We start from the raw sequence: 16,927 nt of genomic DNA, 5'->3' as shown, positions 1-16,927 counted from the left end.
AGCAGAAATAAGAAACTGGTAAAGACAGAGACTAAAAATGACATTAAAAGCAGAAAAACAATGGAGAGAACAACAGAAATTGAAAGCTTTGAAAGAATAAGTGGCATTGATACAGAGGTGCAGACAAAACGGAAGATCCCCAAATCGGCAATGGAGTAAGGCTCGTCACTACGGGCGCTAAAAGGTAATGACACTGTATGAACAATCCACCATGTCCATAAATACAACAGTGCCACAACATGAACAATCATTGTCAAGTAGGCATAGAAATACACTAATCTGGTCTTCAAGTGTATCCTTGTGGTCCATTTAGTGTACAGACCACAACCTTCTCTGCTAGTTCAAGATGAAGATAATGAAGGCTGTGGTAGTTTCTTGAGACAGGGGCTTTGATTAGAATCTTTCAGCTTGCTCACTAACCATCCCTCCCTAGAGCATGTATGCCTGATTAGAGTATTAATCCACATACACCCTCTACCAATGCACATATATACGATTGTTCAGATTGAAGGCATTATTTTTTCAAAAAATTTTTTAATGTTTATTTCTCAGAGAAAGAGAGAGAAAGAGAGAGAGAGAGAGAGAGAGAGAGAGAGAGACAGAGAGAGAGACAGAGAGAGACAGAGCATGAGTGGGGGAGGGGCAGAGAGAGGGAGACACAGAATCCGAAGCAGGCTCCAGGCTCTGAGCTGTCAGCACAGAGCCTGACTCGGGGCTCGAACTCCTGAGCTGCAAGATCATGGCCTGAGCTGAAGTCGGGATGCTCAACTGACTGAGCTACCCAGGCGCCCCAGATTGAAGGCTTTAAAGTGTCATCATGGTATGTCTGAGAATGCCTCTCTTGGACATGGTGCTACAGAGAGCACATGTGGCCAAGGAGCTGGTTGACGTCCCCCAGTGCCTCCTCTGAGGCCACACCTTCCTCCGGTGGCTCATCGCCATGACTGAGTGCCTTGAGGATATTGAAGCAGATCTGGTCCTGACAGACATGGGGCTCTTTTATTGGCTGATGTTAGCTCAAGGACTCCCCAACAATCTTCTGCAAATGTCCTGCAGAGTAGTCTAGGACCCTCGCACCCCATCTTCTCTCCCTGGCTCCTTCAGGTGAGGGCAAGCTCTGTGTTGTGGTCTGATGGCTCTTCCAGCCTTTACCACCTCCCTCCCTACTTCTTTTTCACACAGGCATGTTCCCTAATAAAAGCCTTGCCTATTTCAGCCTGCCTTGATCCCTGCTTTTCAGAATATTCTAACGCAATGTTACAGACTGGAACTCTTTATACAAGAGTTTATACAAGAGTTGTCTGAACTTGGTCATGATTTCCAAGGGGCATGCAGAAAAGAGTTTCCCAAAGGTGTTTCTTTAAGGGGATCATTATTTCAATTACAAAGCAGATTCAGTGAAATGGTCAGACAGTGACAGAAGTGTGAATGGAGGTTGTCCTCGCCCCCGTATGCCAAGTTCATGTCATGTCGCCGCAGAATTACATGGCCAGCCCTAGGACCCGGGGGTGTTTGGAGTGGATGCATGGCATGTGAAGGGGGTGAGTAGCAAATCCATTCAGAAAAGCAGGAGAAGAGTTTGAAAAGTGCCCTTGATGGGTGGCGGTGGCAGCAGAGGTGGCGTCCAAGAACCTCTGTCCACCAGCAGCGAGGTTGTGCTGTGCTTCTTCACATCCGTTCTCTGCCCTGGCCTGTCCACACTGCTCCCCCTGGGCTCCCTCAGCCTCTGACTTCAGTTGGGCACACAGGATCACGGTGGGTGGGGTGGGGTGTGTGTGGCATTTATCTCTCCTGCTCCTTCTTGCCTCCCCAAGGTTCAGTTCCTCTTAATGGCTCATGGTGCCCCCCTGCAGATAGCTCTCTCCCTCTCCAATAGCTGCCCCTTGCAGGCTCAGGGGAGGTGACAGCTTCTTCTTACTGTTCCTACCCTGTGGGGGCTCCACCCTCTCTTCCTAGTTCTCTCGTCACCCAGCTCTCACCTCTGCAAATATTGCTTAAATCCCCCTCGCTTAAATCCCTTGAATGTCCCACCTGTTTCCCGCTGGTCCTGGACCAGTGCAGACGTTAAGAAGGTTGATGGAATGAGAGTTGCAAAATACCACGGCCTGGGGAGCACTGCGTGGGCGGGGAATTGCTTTGCTATCTTTCTACCAAATCACATTTCACAGACTGTTTCATATACAATCTGTGAGGTGGCGCCAGGAATTCACGGAAAACCTGCCGCTCTGACAGGGCGTCACAAAGCTAGAGGGCATTACAAAGCCTAATTTACTCCAGACCCCGTGCTGTCTTGTTCACATCGCACTGCTTTAGAATTCTTGTCAATAGAAATAAAGGGCTTAATTCTTTATTTCTCTCCAGTAATGACATTTAACTGATATTTCACTTACTTCAAGCTTGCTTTTAAGGCGTTTGGCTTCAACTGCTGGCTTCCTATAATTTTTCTTTTATCCTGTTTAAAAAATGTTTCCTGTGGTCCCATTATTCCTTGCAGGGTTCCATTTGATCTAATATGCAGAGTATTCTTACTAACACAGCATCAAAATATTTGTACCAGCAATGTCCTGTGCCAGGTGACTTCTCCGTAAGAAATACTGCCTTTGTTGATTTTCCTGTAAAGGGCAGATCTGTTTGCAGCTGACTCTGTTCGTGGGAACTGCACCATTTCCCCAGATGAACACTTCAAAGAAAAGGAAATGCAAAGGAAATTAATTAATACCTGTACCAGATTAATGATCCCAGCACTGTTTGTAAACCAAATAAATCATTTAGTCACTTTAAAAGAGCCTTTAAGGGGCACTTGGGTGGCTCAGTGGGTTAAGCATCTGACTCTTGATTTTGGCCCAGGTCATAATCTCAAGGTTGTGGGATCAAGCCCCACATTGGGCTCCTCACTGAGTGTGGAATCTGCTTGAAATTCTCTCTCTCCTCTCTCTCTCTCTTCTCTCTCTCTGCTCTCTCTCTCTCAAAATAAATAAACTTAAAAAAAAGAGCCTTTAATAACTGATTACTTATTTCTTCCTGTAACTTCCATCAATCAAACCATTAAAATGCAAAGAAATTGAAGTTTACTCTTCAACTGGAAATCTATAATTTAGTCATCAACAGGTAATTCTTGGTAGTGGCAACATGATTATAATGTGTATCCATTTGCTTGGTTAACCAGTAAGCCATCCTGTAATCCTAACGCGTTTTTAAGGGCAAAGCAATTCATCTTAAAATTGGTTGCTAGTGCAACATTTCAGCAAATTCTTAATGACACCTGTAATTAGAGACTGGGGGGAAATTGTCTTAATCCTTAAAGCTTTAGGTAGTGAAGCAGGCACTTTCATTTCAAAGGCCTTTTCCAGTTTTCCTTGGAAAAGACTGTCAACGCAGCTGCGCTTTTGAATGGGTGTTCTGCGCTCTGCTATGGGATGTACGAGTCTTTTGGACTCTGTGGCGTCTTGAGTTTCTTTTGCTACTCTGGTTCAGTCCCCGTGGAAAAACCCCATGCTTGGTATCAGTTGACAATGGCCAAGTCTTGGGGAAAGTTTTGTTTTCAAAACCCTCCAGGGTGGTTGATAAAGGACAGTGGTGATTTTGCCCTCCGGAGGACATTTGGCAACGTCTAGAGACATTTTTGGTAAGCATGACTCAGAAGGGGTGCCAGTGGCATTTGTGAGCAGACACCAGAGCCATTGCTAAATACTCTACAGAGTGCAGGCTAGCTCCCACCACAAAGAATCTTCTGGTCCTGAGAGAAGCAACTGAGAACGATGGAGGGCTCTCTGCCTTTCTTTTCTTTTTTTTTTTTTTTTAAATTTTTTTAACGTTTATTTATTTTTGAGACAGAGAGAGACAGAGCACGAATGGGGGAGGGTCAGAGAGAGAGGGAGACACAGAATCGGAAGCAGGCTCCAGGCTCTGAGCTGTCAGCACAGAGCCCGACGCGGGGCTCGAACTCACGGACCGTGAGATCATGACCTGAGCCGAAGTTGGACGCTTAACCGACCAAGCCACCCAGGCGCCCCCTCTCTGCCTTTCTTGAAGACTGCAAGGGCCTCTCCGATCAACTCTGACGCAGCCATCCGAGGAAATGTCAGCAGCCAGACCTCAAGCTGGCACATGGAAACATCAGGTCTCACCAGCCTCTCCACTTCTGTCCTCCAGCAGGACAGACTGGGAGGTCCTCACTGATCTGGATCCCAGTCTCAGGAAAACTCAATGGTTTATCAGGTCAGGAAGATACACGCTTTAGGCTTTTTTTCTTTTAACATGTTCTGAAAGGTCAAAAGAGATATATTTTAAGCTTGACTAAAGTCAAGGAAATATTTCCTTTGGTTTCTAAAAATTTTCCTTTCCTTCTTTTCTTCCTTTTTATCCCCCCCAAAAACTGCTTATTGACCTTCAGTGACTGCCATTGTCCATTGTGTTACAGATACAAAGAAGGCAGGCTGAATGGTGGGAATTTTTTTTTTTTTCCAAATAGGGAAATCCTTATCCCAAGATAACCCTCCACAGGCATTTAAAAATGTTTTTGACCACTGAACACATTGAAGTCATATAAAAACCCTGTGCTGTACCATGAGCTTGCGCTTCTCATTTTCGCAAAAGTCTCCTTTTGTTTGGGAGGAGGTGGCGGTGAAGGGCGGGTTCCAGCCGGGGTGGAGGGGGGGTGGGCGGGACAGCCAGTTTGGACCCCACAGCCGGAACTGAGCTGGGTCTCTCCACTGACTTGCAACACCCTTGGCCGCAGAACACGGCATGAAAGCTATGAAAATCGATAAAAAATCATTTGCAAAGCACTTCGTGCTCCTTGGAGGAAGGGTCTTGGGGATGGAAGCCGTATCATTATTCACATTAGACCCGGCGCAGTCATAAAACGGAGAGGAACCCTCTGAGTGGAGTGCTTTGTGATGACTTCATCTTTTTCCGAGCTAATAGCTATTAGTACAGCTAATACAGCTCCATATGGACAGCTTGTCACATAGCTCATATTATTGGCCTGATGGTTTTGTGTGAGTCTCTCTTTTTCAAGCTCTAGCAGAAAAGACGGGCAAATGAATTTTGAAAAGGCACAGCCTGAGCCCTCAATCAAGGCGTAATAACATTTTCAACTTGATATACTTCACTCAGTTTTAAGGATTTGTTTCATTGGTACTATTTTCACACAGATGCCACTGTAAAATATTTTGGAGTGCAAAGATAAATATACACTCGGAAGAGTAGAATTTGCACCTCCTTTAACACCTCATCTTATTTGCCCCTTAGCATATCAGTTAAGAATCTATCAAACACCTTCTTTTTTATGGAAGAGCTCAAAACAGACTATAAGATGCAAAACACACTTTAAATCCAACAAAAACAAGTAGATGCAGATCAGAGATAAGAGAAAATAGATAAGTACTTACCATATGGAGAAATTAAAAAAAATTTTTTTAACGTTTATTCATTTTTGAAAGACAGAGAGAGACAGAGCACAAGCAGGGGTGGGGTGGAGAGAGAGAGGAGGGACACAGAATCTGAAGCAGGCTCCAGGCTCTGAGCTGTCAGCACAGAGCCCAACTCGGGGCTCCAACTCATGAACCACGAGATCATGACCTGAGCCGAAGTCGGACGCTCAACCGACTGAGCCACCCAGGCGTCCCAATGGAGAAATTTTTATAGCAAGTGATACCTTTGTTTGGAATGTACCCATTGTGTTAGTAGGATTCTCCACTGACTACAAAGATTTCAATACGGACAGAAAAGATACAGTGCGGATTGCCTCCTAAGGATACTGGGGCCTTGGTCAAAAATAGGAACCACACAACAGCAACAGCAAACACCTTGTGGCCTCTAACAGGTGGGAAGCTGTCTGTGCTTGGGCGGTCGGGCTACCACAGATGATGTTCTACGTGGGCTCCTGCTAGGGCCACAGGTCTTGGAGGGACCTCTGCAGGGCTGCTTAAAAGCAAGGCTTAACACAAGCCTTAACATGAGCCAAGAAAGTTGGAGGAAAACATCATCTTCCTCAAAAAACCATAGGCATTCATCACACTGTCAGGAAAGGCCATGGGCAAATTTACCAATCAATCAGTGTTGTTAAGATCCGGGTGAAGATTCCTTCAAAACTAGAGGGTTAGATAATTAGAGGAATAAAAAATCATTTGACACAATTCTTTCTCTCTTTCTTTTTCCCTTCCCTCTCTCTCCTCCTTCCTTCCTTCCTTCCTTCCTTCCTTCCTTCCTTCCTTTCTTCTTGCCTTCCTGCTTTCCTGCCTTCCTGCCTTCCTTCCATTAAGGAACCTATTGTATGTCAGGCCCACTGATCTTCCATCACTGAATTAAGCATCTCTTACTTTTACATACAAAGTGACCTGAAAATTAACACAAGTTGACCTCCACAGTCATCATCAGTGAGCTGAATTCTGAATTTGCCATTGGGTCACTGTGTGTCTCTGGGCAAATTCTTTAACATTCCCAAGTCCTATTAATTTTTCATCTTCCTTACAATATTGTTAGGCTTAGAGGTCATGGATTTTAATAAGACTAAGAGGGGGCCTGGACTATATGGGAACTTACAAAGTGCTAGCTCTCATTGGAACAGAGCGGTCCCCAATGTACTTGAAAAAAAAATCAAACTCCTTTTAAGTGTCTAACACATCGGGGACTCCAGGAATGACCCAGGGCCAGGGAAGAAAGTTATGAGTGTATACCACAGAATGTTTTTGAGAAGGTTGACCACCAAGCTCACGGACATTTCATTGTTTGCTAAACTGAATCTTAGTGCTTATCTAGAGGAGGTAAAGAGAACAGCAGGGCTGTAAGCACCCCCAAGAGGCATTATAAACCTAGTTAATGCTACAGATCACGAACACCAGATTCTCTGATTCAATTTATGTGCAAAAAGAAGCACCAAGGGTAGAGGTCTAATTCTTCCTCACAGCACCTCCTATGTGCTATCGCGTTTCCTCTCCTGGTGCTCACTTGACTTAGGCATCACCTTCGTGCTTAGCAGAGGTTGAGAGGAAATTCGGGTCCGTTCTCCAGGATACAGAGCAGGGCAGAGGCTAGACTGGTCCCTATTTGTAAGCACTCCTCAGGCCATTAATAATTGAGGCAGATAAAGAGCTTTGTTAGTATCAGCAAGTGCCTCACTTTGTCTGATTGCTTTTCCCACCAGAGAGAATTGATAGTGTCTCAGTCTAGATTGTTCCTTAGCTTACAATCCAGATCTGCTGCTATGACTTCCATGTGGTCAATCCCACTAGTCTCTTTTCAATTTCACACAGTAGAGAGAAGTAGGTGTCCACCAGGTCTGCAACGTGGGAGCCCGAACCCGCACTACTTATTTCTCACCTGCTGCCCACGTAGTTTCCATTTCGTTCTGGGCATTTGAAAGCTATTGCAGGGAAGACTTCCAGGCTGAGGTGGAAGCTGGAGAAAGTGCAATCATGGGATCTTCCTCCTTGCGTACTTGCACCTGATGGAATTTTAAAAAGTAAAGGAACAAAATCTAGCAACCGGAAATAACTGGCTGCAATCAAACCAAGAAAGGAAACAAAACAAAGCAAAACAAAACAAAGCAAAACAACCCCAAACACAGCCTAGCGTCATGAGAGCCAAAGAAAGAGAGTGAAGGAAGTAAAGAATCTGCCGTAAAAAGCAGCGCGGGGTATTTCCTGACCCACGTATGCATTGCCATGCTTCACTGCTTCTCAACATATGTGATCTTATCTCTGTTCTCTCAATTTCCCTCACTCATGTCAGACTATTCTAACAGACATCCTATCTGGGCATCTTATTATTTCATTTCCAAATACGTCAGAATGTCTCTCTAATACACGGGGACTCATTTATTTGTGGTGTAACCTCCATGCTGTTATCACACCATAAAGCAACGAATTCCTGTCACCTAATGTCCACAGTCCAAATTTCCCTGATTATCCCTTAAGTGTCATTTTACAATTAGATTTCCTGAACCACGATCCAAAGGAAATCCACACCTTTCTTGCATATTTCTTATTTGTTCCTTGCCATTCATTTGGTGAAGAAAGCGGGTCTTCAGTCATCTCATTTTTGGTAGGTAAGTCTGGACGATGATGGATATAGAGTGGACTCTTTCATAACTTTAATTTTCTGAAGTTTTTGTCTTATTGCTTATGGCCAATTCCTCAATCCACGATGCTTTCCTTGGCTTGGAGCTGTCTTCGACCTGGTATTGGAATGTGCTGGGTTCCATCCTGCCATGCCTGCAACTTCCCTGTCTCCCTCTTTTTATTTATTTTTTCTTTTTATTTATTTATTTTGAGAGAGAGAGAAAGTGAGAGCGTGAGTGGGGGAGGAGCAGAGAGAGAGGGAGAGAGAGAATCCCAAGCAGTCTCTGCAATGCCAGCACAGAGCCAGACATGGGGCTCAAACTCACGAGCTATGAGATCATGACCTGAGCTGAGGCCAAGAGTCAGACACCCAACTGACTGAGCCACCCAGGCGCCCCTCGCCTGTCTCCCTTTTATCCCCTGGGAACTTATTTTATAGGTCTCTGCTCAAGGAGAGCATCCATAGAGAATCCTTCCCAGGCTCCCTTGACTAGATATACATTCCCCCTAGTATATATCCTCAATGAACCATGTACCTTCACTCTATATTGTTTATCAGATTATCATGTTACTTTTATTTATTTTTGCAAGTCATTTAATGCTTGTTTCCCCTACTACTATACTCATGCTGTGGGAGAATGGGGACAGTGTCTTCTCTCTGTTTTTGTGTTCCAAGTACTCAGCACCAAGCCTGACACACGGTAAATGCTCAAGGAGTATTTGTGGAATGAAGAAAAAAGCTGCTTGTGGGCTTTAAGACGTATCTATACAGTCCAATAAATATAAGATAGGAAGCTAAGCAATTTGCCACCACCTCTGTGGGTCCCTCCACATTTAGGTTTTTGCATTTAAATTACTGGTGCAACATTGTTTTGGGATTACATTTTGAACCATAATTACTGCCCCATTGTAACTGGAATCTTTCTGAGTGGGTTCAGTGCTCACCACATGTCCTTCTAGCCAACCTATCTCTACTTCTCTCTTATTTCCTGGTTTTAGTCCTCAAGGTGGCTCTTCAGGGATGGCTCGTGGGTCCTGTGGTCCATGACACATATGAAAATGCCTGAATGCTATCTTCAGAGTTGAATGACAGTATGGCCTGGGAAATGATTAGGTTACATGTGTCAGACAATTGGAAATAATAGATAATTTCACATTTTGCTTTATATCATAAAATGAAGTAACATATTTCAGTCACTTCCAGTATGCTTTATAATTCAAAGTAATTCTTTTTTGTTTTTAATTTCAAAGTATTTCTAATTTCACAGTTCTTTACATGAAAACAAGGATGGGTAATCTCTTACCATGAACTCAAGAAACCATCGAGTTAAACATTTTTTATAGGTGTTCCATGGCAATCATTTTTGACTGATATACAGATAAATAAAGAAAATTGTAAGGGGAGGATTGAAAAATTATGTTATTTGACCCAGATATTCCAATCCTACTTTTGTTCCCTAGAGAAATGTTCACACCCATGCTCAAAAAACTATATCAAAGAATGTTTCAACTTTGTTTATAAAAGCTTGAAATGTGGAAATGACCTAAATATCTATCGGCAGGAGAATAGATAAATAATTATGGTTCATTCGCATCATGTTATACTATAAATCAGCAAAAATAATGAGCCAGAGCTTGACAAAGAAAATCATGATAAATTTCAATTTCATGTTGAACTAAAAAGAGAAAGTTGCAGAAGAATACACGGAATATATCACTTATGTCAAAGCTTAAAAGCAGGCGGAAGAACACTGTACATTTGGGGAGCCTGGGTGGCTCAGTTGGTCGAGTGTCTGACTCTTGATTTTGGCTCAGGTCATGATCATATAATCACGGGATTGAACCCCGCATCGGGCTCAGTGCCAAGTGCCTCCCCTGCTTATGCTCTCTCTCTCTAATTAAAAAAAAAATAGAAAAAAAGAATATTATACATTTATATGGACACAGAACTGTACTTATGGGGTAAATACATGCATTTACACCTGCCAAGTTCCAGAGAGCTGGGTGTGGGAGCATGGGGAGGGTTTGGGGGGAGAGAGAACAGTCAGGAAGAGGTGGGGGAAGGGGGTTCCACTGTATATTCACTGTTGTATGTCTTAAGATCACTGATGAATGTTTATTCTATTCATCTTTAAAGTTTATGCAACTTGTTGAAGTATTTAACAGGACTAAAGAAAGCTATGTTGTTGAGTAAAATTTAACCTCTGATGATTGAAATCCATCTCATTATTTTTTTACTGACACACACACCAGCTCAGCAGTTCATAGAACCTGTTCTACACCCATAGTTATTTTCTTGTTTCCTTCTTCCTTTCTTCTAATTCTTTTCATGACTCTTTCATACTTCTTTCAAATTGATGATGCGTCTAAAAATTTAGATGTATATCCTATCTCTATTTGTCTATCTATCCATCTATCTATCTATCTCTCTCTGTCCATCCATCCATCCATTCATCCCTCATCTATCTAGATGTATATTTATATCAAACATTAAAAAACAAAAAGTAAATTTGAAAGACCTTATTGGCTTTATTCAATGATTCATGAACCAGGCAGCATCTCACCCAGCAGGTAGAAAGGAACTCTGAAGAATGGTACAAATGGAAAACTTTTATAGGCAGAAGGGAGTAGGAACAAGGAAGTTGTACCGGGCAAAGAAGTGGGCTGGTTGAAACAAGGCTATTTTCCTTTAGGGAATAGCAGGTGTCCATCAGGCAGGTTACCTAGTTAGTACCGGTGAGGTGATTCCTGAGTGAGTAATTTTAAGATTCCATTTCTGGGAAGACTGAAACTAAGTCTCAGTTTGATGGCATGGGGCTTAGCATAAGTGACTCCATTTGTGGCCAGTTGTCTTGTTTTTGACTTAAATCCCTCTAGTTGATGGAACCAGTTCTAAAATGCTTTACACTTTGAATTTGGGAAACGCTTCCCCAAAAAGGAGGAAAGGAGAAGCAAAATCCCACCAAACTTCTGGAAAATCTTGATAGTAATTACACTGGGTTTCTCGAGCCCTCTGAATTTTGTTCTGAGCAGAAGATGCCAGACATCCTGTGATCTTTTTCAGGTTGCTGGAGCTAAGTCACTGGCTATTATCTCTTATGTTATTTGTCACTTGCTGATTTTCTTGAAAGAGCTTAACTTTTGCGGTTTTGTTTTAGCCTTACTCAGGGCTTCCATCCCACAACTGCTGAGAACCTGTTCGTCTATCTTATATCTCTCCCATTATTTGGAGTAAGATAGAAGTCAGACTGCTGGGGGGCAGGCGGGGGAGGTGCTAGGGGGAATGGGGGAAAATTAAATCTTGAACAATTCGTGGCTTTTTTTTTCAGAGTTCCCTGCGGGGTAGCATCTAAGTGTTTAATCTTGCTGTCTCTTTGAGGCATTATTAAAGCCAATTATCTGGGGGAGTGGATTGTTACACTGTTGCTATTTTGAGAAGAGTGAACAAAATGTTTAGCTTTTTTCTGTATTCATACAACGGACACGGGCAGGGTGATTTGGTGACTTAGCTGCTTAGGATATTTTGCACAGGCTTTGGAGATAAGCAGGCTAGGCTGTTGCTGTGGCCAGATCCAAAGCAAGAAATATCAGATAGTGGCCTTTAATTCTGAATGTCCCCAAATACTTTTCCCTAGGGCATATGAATATGCATATCAGAAGTCTATACAGAGACATAATCCATACTGGGGAAGAAAGGAGCTGGAGATGGCCCGAGGTTTCCCCAAGATCAAGAAGACCTTCCCCCCTACTTCCAGCAACACCTTTATCTCTTCAACTTGGGTGAGTGCCACTGAAGCCATTGTGGAGCCAGTCACTGAACTGTAGATTAGAGGACACTCATGGGTTTACCAGGGCACCAGTGTCTTTCTTGTCTTCAAGAGGGCAGGCATGGAACCTGAACTTTCTTCATGTCCGTCTTAAAACGAAGACAGTATTTGCTCAATAGATATTGATTAATGGACCAAGGCTCTAATTCTTGATACTGTATCATGAAGCCACAATCATTAAAAAAGTTTGATTTTGTCGAACCAATATTACTAAATTAGTAAAATACTAAAATGGTATAGAGGGTCCTGAAGGAGCCCCAAATACTTAAGGGAATTAATATAGGATAGTTTCAAAGCAGTTTGGAAGAGATCGATTATTTAATAAATGGTTGGGACAGCTGAAATAAAGTTATAACTCGACATTAAGTCCATTCCAAATGACTTAGAAATTTAAATGTAAAAACGTAGGGGTGCCTGGGTGGTCAGTCAGTTAAGCGTCTGACTCGATTTCATCTCAGGTCATGATAGCACGGTTTGTGGGTTTCAGCCCCATGTTAGACTCTGCACTGACAGCATGGAGCCTGCTTGGGATTCTCTCTCTCCCTCTCTCTCTCTCTCTCTCTGTCCCTCCCCTACTCTCTCTTTCTGAAAATAAACTTTAAAAAATGTAAAATAATTTGGGGCGCTTGGGTGGCTCAGTCGGTTAGGCATCCGACTTCGGCTCAGGTCGTGATCTCGCAGTCAGTGAGTTCGAGCCCTGCGTCAGGCTCTGTGTTGACAGCTTGGAGCCTATTTCAGATTCTGTGTCTCCCTCTCTCTCTGACCATCCCCCATTCATGCTCTGTCTCTCTCTGTCTCAAAAATAAATAAAAACTTAAAAAAAATAAAAAATGTAAAATAATTTAAATGTAAACACTTAAGTGGGAGATTTTTTCAAAATGAATATTAAGAGGTGGAAAGGTGCTCGCTTTGGCAGCACATATACTAAAATTGGAATGATCCAGAGAAAACTAGCATGGATTCTGTGCAAGGATGATGCACAAATTTGTGAAGCATTCTTTATTAAAAAAAGGGAGGGAGGCTGTGGAAGGTCCTTCTAAGTAATACTTAAAACCCAGAAGCCATAAATAAAAAACACTAATGCACATGACTACATTAAAAACATTTCTACACAGCAGAAAGCATAAAAAGGAAAATTAGAAACCACAACCTGAAGAAATACTTTCAGTGTATAAGAGAAGGGCCTCATCATTCAATCGAAATCATTACTGACCAGTAAGACAAAGGTCTTAGAAAATGTGCAAAAGACCCAGATAAGGAATTTATTAAAAAAAAAAAAAACCAACAAAACAAACCCAAAAAAACAAAACAAAAAAAGTGGTTCCACCACATAAAAGGATGCCCAATCTCATTGAAAATGAAAGAAATAGAAGTTAAAATCATGAACACCATTTTTCACCTATCAGATATATCAGATGGTCTTGCAAAATCAGTAAGTGAGAAAATACACACAGGCTGGAAAAAGGCAGTCCCATACATCATTGGTGGGAGTATAAACCTCTCTATCTTTAGAAGGTACACATACTTTTTTTCCTTAAGTTTTTCTAAAAAAAATTTAAAGTTTATTTATTTATTTTGAGAGAGACAGAGACAATGTGAGTTGGGGAGGGGCAGAAAGGGAGAGAGAGAATCCCAAACAGGCTCCACACTGTCAGCACAGAGACTGATGCAGAGCTCAAACCCCGGTACCCATGAGATCATGACCTGAGGTGAAACCAAGAGTCAGACACTTAACCGACTGAGCCAACTAGGCATCCCTCAAAAGTACACATACTTTCATAACTTATACTTCAACCCCTAGGAATTGATTCTACTGATAGTCATGCACACAGGTGCATAATGAAACAAATTAAAATACTTATTGTGCCACTGTTTGTAGTAACCTAATGCTAGACAAAATCTAAATGTTAAATAGGGGGCTGGTTAACTAGATTACAAAATAAGTTGATAATGGAATTAATAATATAACTATTGCAAATCATGTAGATCTATGTAGACCAACATGAAATTATCCTCTACATATACTATTTAGTTGTAAAAAATGCACAGAAGAGTGTACTCCTATTTGTGGTATTTCAAATAACTGAGCAAATGATCAAATACTCTAAAAACGAAATTGAGAAAGTGGGTACCACAACACATACAAAATATAATTTATACTTGAAACAGACAAGAACTAAACATATAATAATAATACCACATGGTGCTTATAGTGTACTCATAAGCATTTTAAGAAAACATAAACAATAATAGTTTTTATAAACTTGGATTAAGGAAGACCTTCCTAAGCAACTACAAAATCCAGTGATCCTAAAGTTAAATGAAGGGAGTTAATGGGAGAAAATTTTGCAATGTACAAAAGAGACACATGAATATATTTAGATATGTAAAGAACTCTTACAATCACTAAGAAAAAAGGTAAATGACCAAACAGAATAGGGTTTGCAAAACCAAGTGTCTACCAAGATTAGACAAGTCATTGGAAGAGGTCAGTGGCCTGTTTCGAGAGAAGAGGGACATGGGATCAGGGACACCACCTGTTCCACAAGAGGAAGAAGGCTTTCTTCTGTTCTAGTCATTTATTGCCAAAGGAGGCCCAGTACTGTAGAGCCTTCAAACACTCAGGAGAAGCCAGAAATGTGGATTTAAAACATGTTAAGTATTCCCATTTCTAAATGTTGGCAACTAATTTGACAAGAACTATAAAATGCTGTGTAGAATGACCAAAATACGTGTCTTCAAATTTTGTTATAGAAAAATAAGCAGGGATGGCTGGGTGGCTCAGTCGGTTAAACGTCTGACTCTTGACTTTGGCTCAGATCATGATCTCACAGTTTGTGGGTTCGAGTTGCACTTTGGGCTCTGCACTGGCAGTGTGGATCCTGGTTGGGATTCTCTCCCTCTCACTCTCTCTCTCAAAATAAATAAATACACTTTAAAAAATTAAAAAAAAAAAAAGAAAAAGAAGCAAAGGCTGAAAATAGGCCATTCACAGGAGCACAAATGGCCAAAAGAAATTTAAAAATATGGCTAAGTTCCTTTAGTCAAAGAAAGGCAAAATGAGATAACGAGATACATTTTTCACCCATCACAGTGGCTGAAATTAACAAGAATAGATTGTGTGTTTGAGACAAGGTTTAATAAAATGGTCAGTGGTATACCCAACTGGTAGGAGTTTAAATGTTGATATCCTTTTCCTGGAGAGCATTTCGACACTATCAAAATGAAAATTTTAAGGGTGTGCCCTTTGATTTAGTAATTCTATTCCTAAGCGTGTATGCTACTAAAGTTTTTTTCGGCTGTGCACAGATATGCATTTAGTGTTCTTTGTAATATTGCTTATAATTGTGAGACATTTGAAACTCTCATTCCCTATGGAAGGATGGTTATATTAATTAAATTTTGGTTGAATCCTGATTGTATACTACTGTGCAGTCACTGAAAAGGATGAGGTAGCTCTCTGTGGCATGGAAAGAGGTCCAAGCTATATTACATGAAAAGAGCAAGTTGCAGAACAAGACATACTATGGAATCTCACTTATGTGAAAGTTCTTTGTGTGTGTACATACATGTGCATATTAACATATTGAGAGCAGCCTATATACTCAAGTGTACTCAGAGTATTAGCCCTGTTAACTCGGAAAGAAGCGTGATCGATGGCGGCGGTAGCAATGCAGTACTGGAGCATTTTTTACTTTTTTCTTTAGATGTTCTTTTATCCTGTTTGGATTGGCAAACTTAATGTGTAAAGGAGTTCATAGTAAATATTTTAGGTTTTGTGGGCCAGATGGATTCCATCACAAATACTCAACTCTGCGGTTGTAGTAGGAAAGCATCCATTTACATATTGTATGTAAATATGTAAACGATTGGGGTTAGCTGTGTTCCAATAAAACTTTACTTGTCAGAACAGACAATGGCTGGATTTGGCTCCAGGGCTGTGGTTCGTCAGTTCTGCTTTAAATTCTTCTTTCTTTTCTGTAGATATTTGTTTCTTTAGATGCTTGAATCTTTTAATAAAGAAAATATATTTTGTACTTGTAAAAATTTCTACCCCACCTGCATTTTACTGGGGAGAAGGCAAAGGCAATTGCATAAAGTTTTCTTTACTTTTATTATTATTATTATTATTATTATTATTAAAAAAAAATTTTTTTAACGTTTATTTTTGAGACAGAGAGAGACAGAGCATGAACTGGGGAGGGGCAGAGAGAGAGAGGGAGACACAGAATCTGAAACACGCTCCAGGCTCCGAGCTGTCAGCACAGAGCCCGACGCGGGGCTCGAACTCACGGACCACGAGATCATGACCTGAGCCGAAGTCAGATGCTTAACCGACCAAGCCACCCAGGCCCCCCTTTCTTTACTTTTAAATATTGAGCTAGTTTTTAAAAATAACCACTCGTTGATTAATTTATCTATCTCATCACTGGTTTAAAATAGCACATTTATTGTGTAGTAAATTTTTATATCTACTTGGGTCTGTTTTTGGACTCCCTATGTTCCTGCACCAGAGCCAAACTTTAAACATTACAAAAACTTTATAAATCCACTTGTATGTGTTAAGGCTAGTTCCCACCTCACTTTTCTTTTCTTCCAGAATTTTCTTGACAATTCCATAGGTTTGTTTTTCAGATTAAAATGTTTATAAGGTTTCACTTCAAAGAATCCTGTTTTGGATTTTGGTTGGCTGCGGTTTAGGGACAGCTGACATCATTGTATTATTAATTATTCCTACTGAAGAACTAGGTACATATTTCCATTTTTTTAAGTTCTATTGAGAACTTCAGTCCTTCAACTGAATTTTACAACTGCCTACACTGTACATCCTACATGTTTCTTGTTAAGTTTGGTCAAGGGCTATGACAGACACTATAAATTGTATCCTTCAACACCAGCTCCCACTCCCTTCCAGCACGCTTCCTGTAAAGACTGAAAGGCTAAAAATCAGATTTTCTAGACTCTGTGGTAGCTAGGATTTGGCACGTTATGTGAGTTCTGTGGAGCTGACACACCAGAGTGAAATTTAGGAAGACA

At 41.4% G+C, this 16,927-nt stretch overlaps 1 non-coding gene across 1 annotated transcript; it reads left to right on the top strand.

Annotated features, from left to right (window-relative positions):
- The first annotated feature begins 12,790 nt into the window (after positions 1–12,790).
- Positions 12,791–12,897, top strand: LOC122216702. Its single transcript, XR_006201057.1, has one exon. It is a non-coding gene; the product is annotated as a U6 spliceosomal RNA (small nuclear RNA).
- Positions 12,898–16,927: the final 4,030 nt, after the last annotated feature.

This window comes from Panthera leo, chromosome A3 (assembly GCF_018350215.1).
Source record: "Panthera leo isolate Ple1 chromosome A3, P.leo_Ple1_pat1.1, whole genome shotgun sequence".
In the NCBI taxonomy this organism is placed as follows: Eukaryota; Metazoa; Chordata; class Mammalia; order Carnivora; family Felidae; genus Panthera; species Panthera leo.
This window is presented reverse-complemented; position numbering and strand designations above follow the sequence as displayed.